The sequence below is a fragment of the Oryzias melastigma genome, linkage group LG17 (genome assembly GCF_002922805.2).
Source record: "Oryzias melastigma strain HK-1 linkage group LG17, ASM292280v2, whole genome shotgun sequence".
NCBI lineage: Eukaryota > Metazoa > Chordata > Actinopteri > Beloniformes > Adrianichthyidae > Oryzias > Oryzias melastigma.
The window spans coordinates 31,146,059-31,154,594 of record NC_050528.1 but is presented as its reverse complement, the minus strand read 5'-3'; positions in this window follow the sequence as shown (position 1 = coordinate 31,154,594).

The window sequence follows — 8,536 nt, the reverse complement described above, 5'->3', positions numbered from 1 at the left end:
GACAGGCTCCGGCATTGTCCTCAGCCCCGCCTGTAGAATATCAATAGTGTTTTTCTTGAGCAGGGGCGCCGAGCGTTGGCCAGTAACCTTTTGGATTTCATGATGTCAGGCCCCCATTTTCATTTTTACATTTTTTTTTAGAAGGGGGCGGGGTTCTTATTATTTTTCCCAATGTGCAATTTCCTCTGGAACAGGGTCTGAGGTTGTACGGCGTGCAGATGCGCGCGGTGACTCATCAGCGCTCTTCATCAGCGCGCTTTCAGCCAAACAAGCTGCGTCTGATTGTTTCGGAGTGCGACTCGGAGGAGCCCACAATAGACGGCATTCCAACCGCATGCATACTGAGAGGCCTCTGCAACATTAAACAGCTGAATCTGAAATGACTCCTGCAGTCTCATGATTATTTCAAGTCCTCACGGCGGGCAGAGCATCCTGGTGATGCCACGATGCCCGCTGAAGAATCCACAACCCTTTAGGACCCAAGATTTGTTGGATTTTTACTGCAACCTTAAAAATGTTGCTTTTGCAACATCATCATTAAACAAATTCAATATCATCTCCTCAGATTTGCAGATGTTTAAAGACTCACTCCAATAATATTTTCAAACATGTATTATACAGAGAAATTTAGGATTAACATTTTATCTGTGAGTATTTCTTTATTTAAATCAATCAGGAACTGACAAAAAAATGCTGTTGGCTACAATCGACTCCTGCTCTGCTCGATTCTGATCCATTCACTTACAGACTAATGCATCCATGAACGTCTTTGTTTTCCTCGTCTGAGCTAACATCTGGATCTGAACTGTACAGCTGGATAGCTCCCATGTTGCTCGCCAATTTTGCTACTACACTAATGTTAGGTTGGGGCTTTGAGTTAGCAAGAGAGAGTGTAAACTATAGGATGATGGGAAATGAGGGTAGGCTTACTCCAGTCCCACCCTGAGATATGAATTTCTAATTAACTCCTGCTGCTCTGCAGAAACTATGTCCTAGAAAGTGACACAGTTTTGTTATTTTGCCTTCTCCCCCTTGGCTGGGGTGTTGGTGTGTGGTGGCCTTGCTTTACCCTCTCTTGTTTTGGATCCTCTGAGCTGCCTGGCTTGGTGTCCCCACCCAGTTGGGCGGGGGGTTGGGATACTGTGTAGCAGGAGGTTTTGTGTTGCTTGAATGCCAACGTCTGGTTCACTCTGTGCGACGCTGGCTTGTGCAGGTACAGCGATCGTTTTGGCATCTGGTCTAATTTTTGCGCAGGCCGCAAGTGATCCACAGTTAGCTGATGCCCTTTCTCCATGCAGGCTCGCTATGAATGTGCGGGGGGCGGCTTCAACTTCGCTCCCCTCCTGGGAAAAGTTTCATTCAAGCATCTTGATTTGTCAGAGTTTTTGCGACGAACCGGAGGAGTCAGGTGACTGAAAAAGCACAGACCAATGAGGCCGACTACAGAGCGGGGTGTGGTTTTGGATGTCTAAAAACACAACCAACGAGAGAGAGGCAGAGAGCAGCTGGCGACAAGTAAAGATGGACAATGTCAAATTAATTATTAACCTGTTGACCGTCGCGAAAAACTATGCGTGAAGGTGAAGCGGATTTGTGTGAAACCGGCATAACGCCCCAACCATCAAGAGGACAGGGCAGATGGCGCCTTTGGGTTCTCTTCTCCTATTATAATTTCTCTTTTATTTGTGTTTGTTTCTGTCTATACTATTATGAAGGGTTTATCTCATTATGATCAGTCCAGTTCTCTCTATATACTGTCCATGATTGCTCGTATTTGATGTTCCTTGAGGCTCAGAAAGTTCCAGAACTGAATCTAGAAGATCCTTTTTTTTAATCTACTCCTAGTGACTTTTCTTCAGCATTGATGCGCCTCTTCACTCCAGACATGAAGCCCTCCAGGGTGGAGTTTTTTTACCTGCTGTGAAAACGTGAATCAGAGCGTTGCTGCAGCCCCTTCCCGGGTTTTTGCCTCCACGCCTCCTGGGTGGAATAACTCCAGGGATGCAGTATTTATAAACTTTTTTATGTGGACGGAAGCACTGGCATCGATGGTTTTATCGATCCCTTTAAATTGTTGTTTGATTTTCTGCAAACAGCTGACAGTTTGCATGTTGTTCTGGATTCCATCCATAGGTTTAGCTGATGGAGGAGAGGGGGGGGGCAGCATGCATTATGAACGACGCCTACCTGAAAGTCTTTTGACTGGTTTCCCTGCAGGGAAACAGTGTGTGCATCAGAGCTCAGACCTCACACCTCTGACAGTTTTTAGCCTCAGACAGACCTCTGAACAAAGGCGGCGCGGTGAATATAAATGCGCCTGATTGTTCCACAGCTTCTTCTCTCGTCACTTTTTAGTCCTCCTGACGTTTCTCAGGCTCTTCCAGTGGAGCTGGATTAAATCTTTCATTCCTCGTTGAGATTTCCTTATTCCTCGTTTTAGTTTTAATGAGCTGGGAGTGAAAGCGGCGCCGCAGAGGATTTCTGTACCTTTAAATTCATAACAAAACAAACAAACAAATGTGAAAGAAAATCTATTAAAACTAAAGAAAAAGGACACAGACTTTTTTTACTTACATCACAGACTGGCAGATGCAGTCTGTCGAGGGGGCTGTGATGAAATGATAATGTTCCAAACATGAACAAAATGTTTTATGTATTACACATATTCTCCAGACGTGTGTGCAGTAATAGTTTGGAGCCTGACTTGATGATTTTCTGCAGATTTTGGTTGAACGATGCGACTCAAACAAGGCAGATGCAGAATCTGCCTTTGTTTCTTCTGCAAAGTTGTTTATTCTTTTATTAAGGCTGCATGCATTTATAGAGTTAAAGTTGTTTTGGGGACACCCTCCGGAAGCAAGAAAAGGTTGATCTGTTCAAGTTATGAGAATTTAGTTGAAAAATGCTTATTTGAAGGATTTTTTGAGCAGTAAAACTTTCTCTTTGATAAAGTTAGGCCAAAATCTTATCACTGCTCTTCCTGTTTGATGAGTAGTGATTGAAACTTTCCAAGGTCTGCTACTGGTTCAATCTCTGAAGGAAACTCCTCTGGTAACACATTTTCTTTAGATTTCTTAAAAATATATTTAATAAAAATAATATACATATATATAAATGAATGTATACATATGTATATACACGTGTATATACTTACACATATATATGTATTGCTATATATATATATATATATATATATATATATATATACACACGTGTATGTTTATACAAGTGTATATACATATACATATATATAGCAATGCATATTTATGTCTGGCGAAACATATCACAATATATGTCAAAATATGATGACTCTCAGTTTATCCTGAGACGGTAATAGAGACGATCTATCAGTTTTTTAAAGAGTGTGTCTGATTTGAACACGGTCTGTAAACCCTTACAGTCACGTTCTCCTGTATGGGGGTTGTTGGCTTGTGGAGAGTCATAGAGACGGGTGTCTGCATCTTAAGTGACTTCATAAAAATGGAACGCATCATTGTTGAGCACGTGTGGTGAGTGTATCCTGAGGTATAGGATAGTTTAAGCTGTCCCTCAGTGCTTGTTTTGCGTTTTTGATCCTTAAAAGTTTTAAAGAAGCACTATCAGCGGCAACACTGCGTGCCCCTCCGATCCCCCACTAGCTTTGACAACGGCAGGAAAGAAGGAACACCACACCGGGAAAAGTTAATGATTAGGTCAAACTTTTGGGTTATTTTATTTATGTTTTCTATTTACTTTTTTCATTTATGTGTAACAGGGTGAAAAAATGTTTTTACTTGTGCAAGCTTTTAATACGGAGGGCTCTTGAACACACCTCCAGATTCAAAATCAAAGGGAATCCTGCCCTCCTGTTACATTTGGCGTTGTTGGCAGGATCTGGATTTGTGTGTGGAGTCAAGACCTGGGCATTTTAGCTTGGTTTTAATATTTTTCTTAGTGCCCCCGTACCCCTGTGCACACGGAGTACAAACGTTTTGGGGGACCGGCTGTGAACATGGCAGGGACTGCCTATATTCTGCTGTGGGGGGATGTAACGGGGTGAAAAAATGTTTTTACTTGTGCAAGCTTTTAATTCGGAGGGCTCTTGAACACACCTCCAGATTCAAAATCGAAGGGAATCCTGCCCTCCTGTTACATATGCATGAAATGAGTTGTGTGTCGAACTGTAAAAAAAACATACTAAAAAAAAAAAAAAAACAATTTTAAATATTAGGATTTGGCGCTCCTTCAGCAGATGGCACCCTAGACAGCCGCCTAGGTCGCCTAGCCCAGGGCCGGCCCTGGCGCTAAAGAATAGAAGTTTACATTTAAATGTACCGTTAAGTTATGACTTTTTGTTTTAGCATGACTTTTTAAAGCTTTAAAACTGATGTTGTTATGCATTTTCAGACAGCTCCGATGTTAACAGGGTCAAGAATCGTGAAAGGAGATCAGCAAGGTTTTGCGTTAATAAATGAGGTTCTAGAACTGTGCTTAGTATTTATTAGAACCCTTGATGTTTTATTTGATCAATGTCCTGCTTTTATCCTCATTCCCTTTTAGGTAAGCTGCTCAAGAGAAATAGATCTCAACTTTAATCAGGATTTTTTTTCTTGCTAAAATTAAGGGCATCGAGTAAAAATGTGATAAAAGTTCAGCACGCTTTTCTCTTTTCCTTGCTTGTTACCCTTAAATAATTGCCACCTCGATTATCTCAATGACTCCTGATCAGCTCTGGTAATCAACTCACTAATCAGTTTGATTCACTGCTGATTGAGATCTATTAAATCTCCCAAAGAGTCCAGCAGTTTTCAAACAGAGCCAGTAGAATTTCCATTAGTCAGGACGAACTTTTGTACATGAATACTCACATATTCAAGTTAAGAAAGGTGACTTTACACTCTAAAACTGTGACCTCATTAGAAAAGATAAACAGGCTCAGTGTCTTCAGTTTCTCCTTTTTGAAGGATAAAAAAAAAAAAAACATTTTTCTTCCTTAGCAGAAAAAACCCTCCACAATTAGCATGTTTATGACATTAAAAGGGGCTAACTTGAGGCTTTTATAGATTGTGGATTTTTAGATTCTTTTATTGGTCTTTAATCACCTTCATGACGATTGCACCTCTAATCTTTCTGATTCTTCCCTCCTTCAGATTTCCTCAAATGCTCGTTTGTCTACAATTGAGGTCATGACCTCACCTGAGGAGCATCATGACGGCTTCTGTTTCTGTGAAGAACAGATTTTGTATTCTACTCTGTTCAGTATTTGATTCATTCATTCATTCATTCATTCATTCATCTTCTTATCTGCTTTGTCCCTATCGGGGTCACGGGGGTGCCGGAGCCTAACCCGGCTACTGATGGGCATAGGCGGGGTACACCCTGGACAGGTCTCCAGTCTGTCTCAGAATATTTAACTCATCTTTTTCTCTTTTTCAGTTAAACTAGTGCTGTCATGCGAGTGTCATGCGATTTTGTGCAATAAATGAATCGTGACCTGTGACCAATCAAATTAATTGATTTTATTCACAACCATTTTTGTCCCATTAATAGGTGTAAAAAGCCTCATTTTTAGGTATTTTATTTAAGTGACATTGTGACACAATTAAAAAATCAAAATAAAACTAAAAAGATGGATTTAGTCATTTGTTCAGTAAAAAAAAAAACTTTGACACCACCAGGTGTACTTTTAAATCGTGAACAAATAGGAAAAATAAAAACAACAACAAAAATGTAATACTATAATTCCAACGTTAATATTCCTTATTCCACTGTTTATCACAACGGTGGTTTTACAGTTACTCTGATCTTTTCGGGTTAATTTGATCATTCACAAAGACATGGAGAACCTCAGAAGGATGAAATGAAACACCACAGTGTAATTCAACTATTGAGACTTAAAACTTTTGCTTCATCATCTGGATAAAAACGAGCGCTAAGAGGTGACGAGAGGTTTTTAACTTCTCATCCTTTCTGAAGACAAGAAAGGAGCTGGAGCGGAATGCGTTTTTTGCACACCTTGAGCTGAAGCTGTTACAATGACAACAAGTCGCACGCATTAAACAGTCCGCTTTTGTAAAAAATAATTTAAACTTAAAAATTTAACAGAAAAAAAAGTTCTAATAATTGATTCAATATTCATATTTTTCTTAACTGACCATGTATGAGTGGGATAAAATGCTCCTCCAGGTGTGCAGAACAAAGAATTAACCATCTGACCCAAAAATGAGATTAACGCAATTTAAATAAATAACGCACTAAAATGTCTGTAATTAACTAATTGCAATTAACGCGATAATTTGACAGCCCTAAGTCTGTTGTTTTCGGCTTAACTGCCTGATATCTTCTGTTCCTGCATCACATTTGTTGGTTTTGTCAGTTCTCATTGACTCTGTGTGTTAGAAGAAGCTTAAATGCTATATGAATAAAGTTTGCTTTACCCATGAGTGGTTGGGATAGGCTCCAGCATCCCTGTGACCCAAAAGGGATTAACAGAGTTCAGAACAGCTTACTGCTTCCTTTTATGATTCTGAGTAATGAAAACATCCATTCCAGAACAGGTGGATTTCCTCCTGAAAGGAAACCAGCAGCTCCACGCTCTACAGACACTTTCTGGTCACGTTTCATCATCTAACGTCTCCGATTCTCCTTTTAAGACGTTAACCTGTTCAGTCAGGAGACATGGCTATCTGTGCTGCATTAATGCTTAATCCTGGCTCCCATTCTTGACTCCTGACAGTTTTCTGGCCAATTGCTCACCACGGCTCATTTGCTTTGTTTAGTTATGGAAATGTTTCACTCGATTATTCAGGCCCTGCAGCATGAGTGTTGATCTAGTCGTAACCACTTTCTGATGGCTTTCTGATGGCGGCCTTGTTGGTGCCCACTTCTCAATGCTCCGCGTTGGCCCACACTGATGGAGGGGGGGTGAGAGTGCTGCTCGCCCTCCATTGGATCATTGTTGACTGTCTTTAGTCTTATGACCTCTGTGCGGGCCCCCCTCCGCTCCCTCCCTCCCTGTCTGTCTGTGTGTTGTCTCATCGCGAGCAGAACCCCCCCGGAGCAGCCTCGCTTCTGAAGCGCTCCTCATTCCCTTTCCTGCACATCTGCCAGCCCGGCTTGTGATCCAGGCTTCATTCAGCTGTGACAAACATACTCTGCACTGCAGAAAAATTAGACATGGATAAAGATGGCAAGATTCCCTAACATCTACAGCCGCAGAAGCTCTCCCAGACTCTGATTATCTTCGCTCTTTTCAAAGCGCGCTTGGAGTGTTTCCAATTTTTTTTTTTTTTTTTTATCATCCTCCTTTTGCAAATAGATTACTGTCAAATAAAATTACCAAAACATCCGGGGATTTGCTGCGTAGATTGCACTGGGTGTCTGATGACATGCCCCCACCAGGTCACCATCCAAAACCCGGGCTGAGCCTCCCCAGCAGACAGCTGAGCTGGTTTCATCTGCAGGCAGGCTGGAGCCTTAAGGTGCTTTGGGTGTTCAGTCAACTCCTATAACCACAGATGATGTGAAGCCTTGTCCACCTCAATATCACTGCGGCGCTTCGGAGAATTCATGTATAATTTGGCAAATACGTCTAAATGGCTCCAGAGTTGGAGTTTCTGCTGTCTGCCCCCTCTCTGTATAATTCAGCAGCAGATAAGAAGTCCCTCTCCTGTGTTAGTGGGCTGGATCGCTGCCAGCTGAAAGAGCGGGCCTTCACTCTATACATGATACAGTTTCTGCTGCCAAACTCAGCCGCCGCCGCCGCCGCCACCGTCTCTCGCTCCTGACGACTTTGGGTTGTTGCCACATTCTGCACCTGCCAGACTCATAAAGAGCCCCCCTGTTCCTGCAGGGCCCGCAGGCAGGATCCGCCACAACTGTTAAGGATGTTGAGATTTAGACCTTCACGCCAAAGCATCCATCATCAATGGCGCCAACGAGTTGGCAGATGGTCGGAGTTGTTGGAGTATTTGAGGTGTTAAGATGAATGAAAGCTGGAGATTATAACGAGTTGCAGAAAAAAAGGATGTCGTGGTTACCAACGGGAGGGGGGGATTTGTTCCTCCATGCTTTGCTGCTAAGAGCTTATTTGCAAAGAGATCTTCTTATTTTTAGCTCAGAAAACTTGAGGCTGAGTCAAATAAAGTGGAGTGGATAGAGTGGACATCCTTCTTGAGGGGCTCATCTCCTCACTCATCATGCAGCCACTCTTCAGGGAGGAAGGAGGAATCCAATCCTGTCAAGAGAGCATCCAGCTGCTGAAGATACTGATATGTGGAGGTATTAAAGTCCCACTCCGATCATCCTTTGATCTATTCTCAAAGTGGTCTTTAAGTTATGATTCAATTGTGATTTTTAGTCTAAATTTAAAAATCTGTCATTTTCTAGGACATAGTTTCTGCAGAGCGGCAGGAGTTCTTTAGAAATTCCCCTCTGAGTTGTGGGCAAGATTCTTGAGGCGGTGTAAGCCTTTGCTCATTTCCCATCATCCCTTTCTTTATACTATCTCTCACTACAGCCCCTCACAACCCCAACCTGGTGCATCAAAAATGGTGAA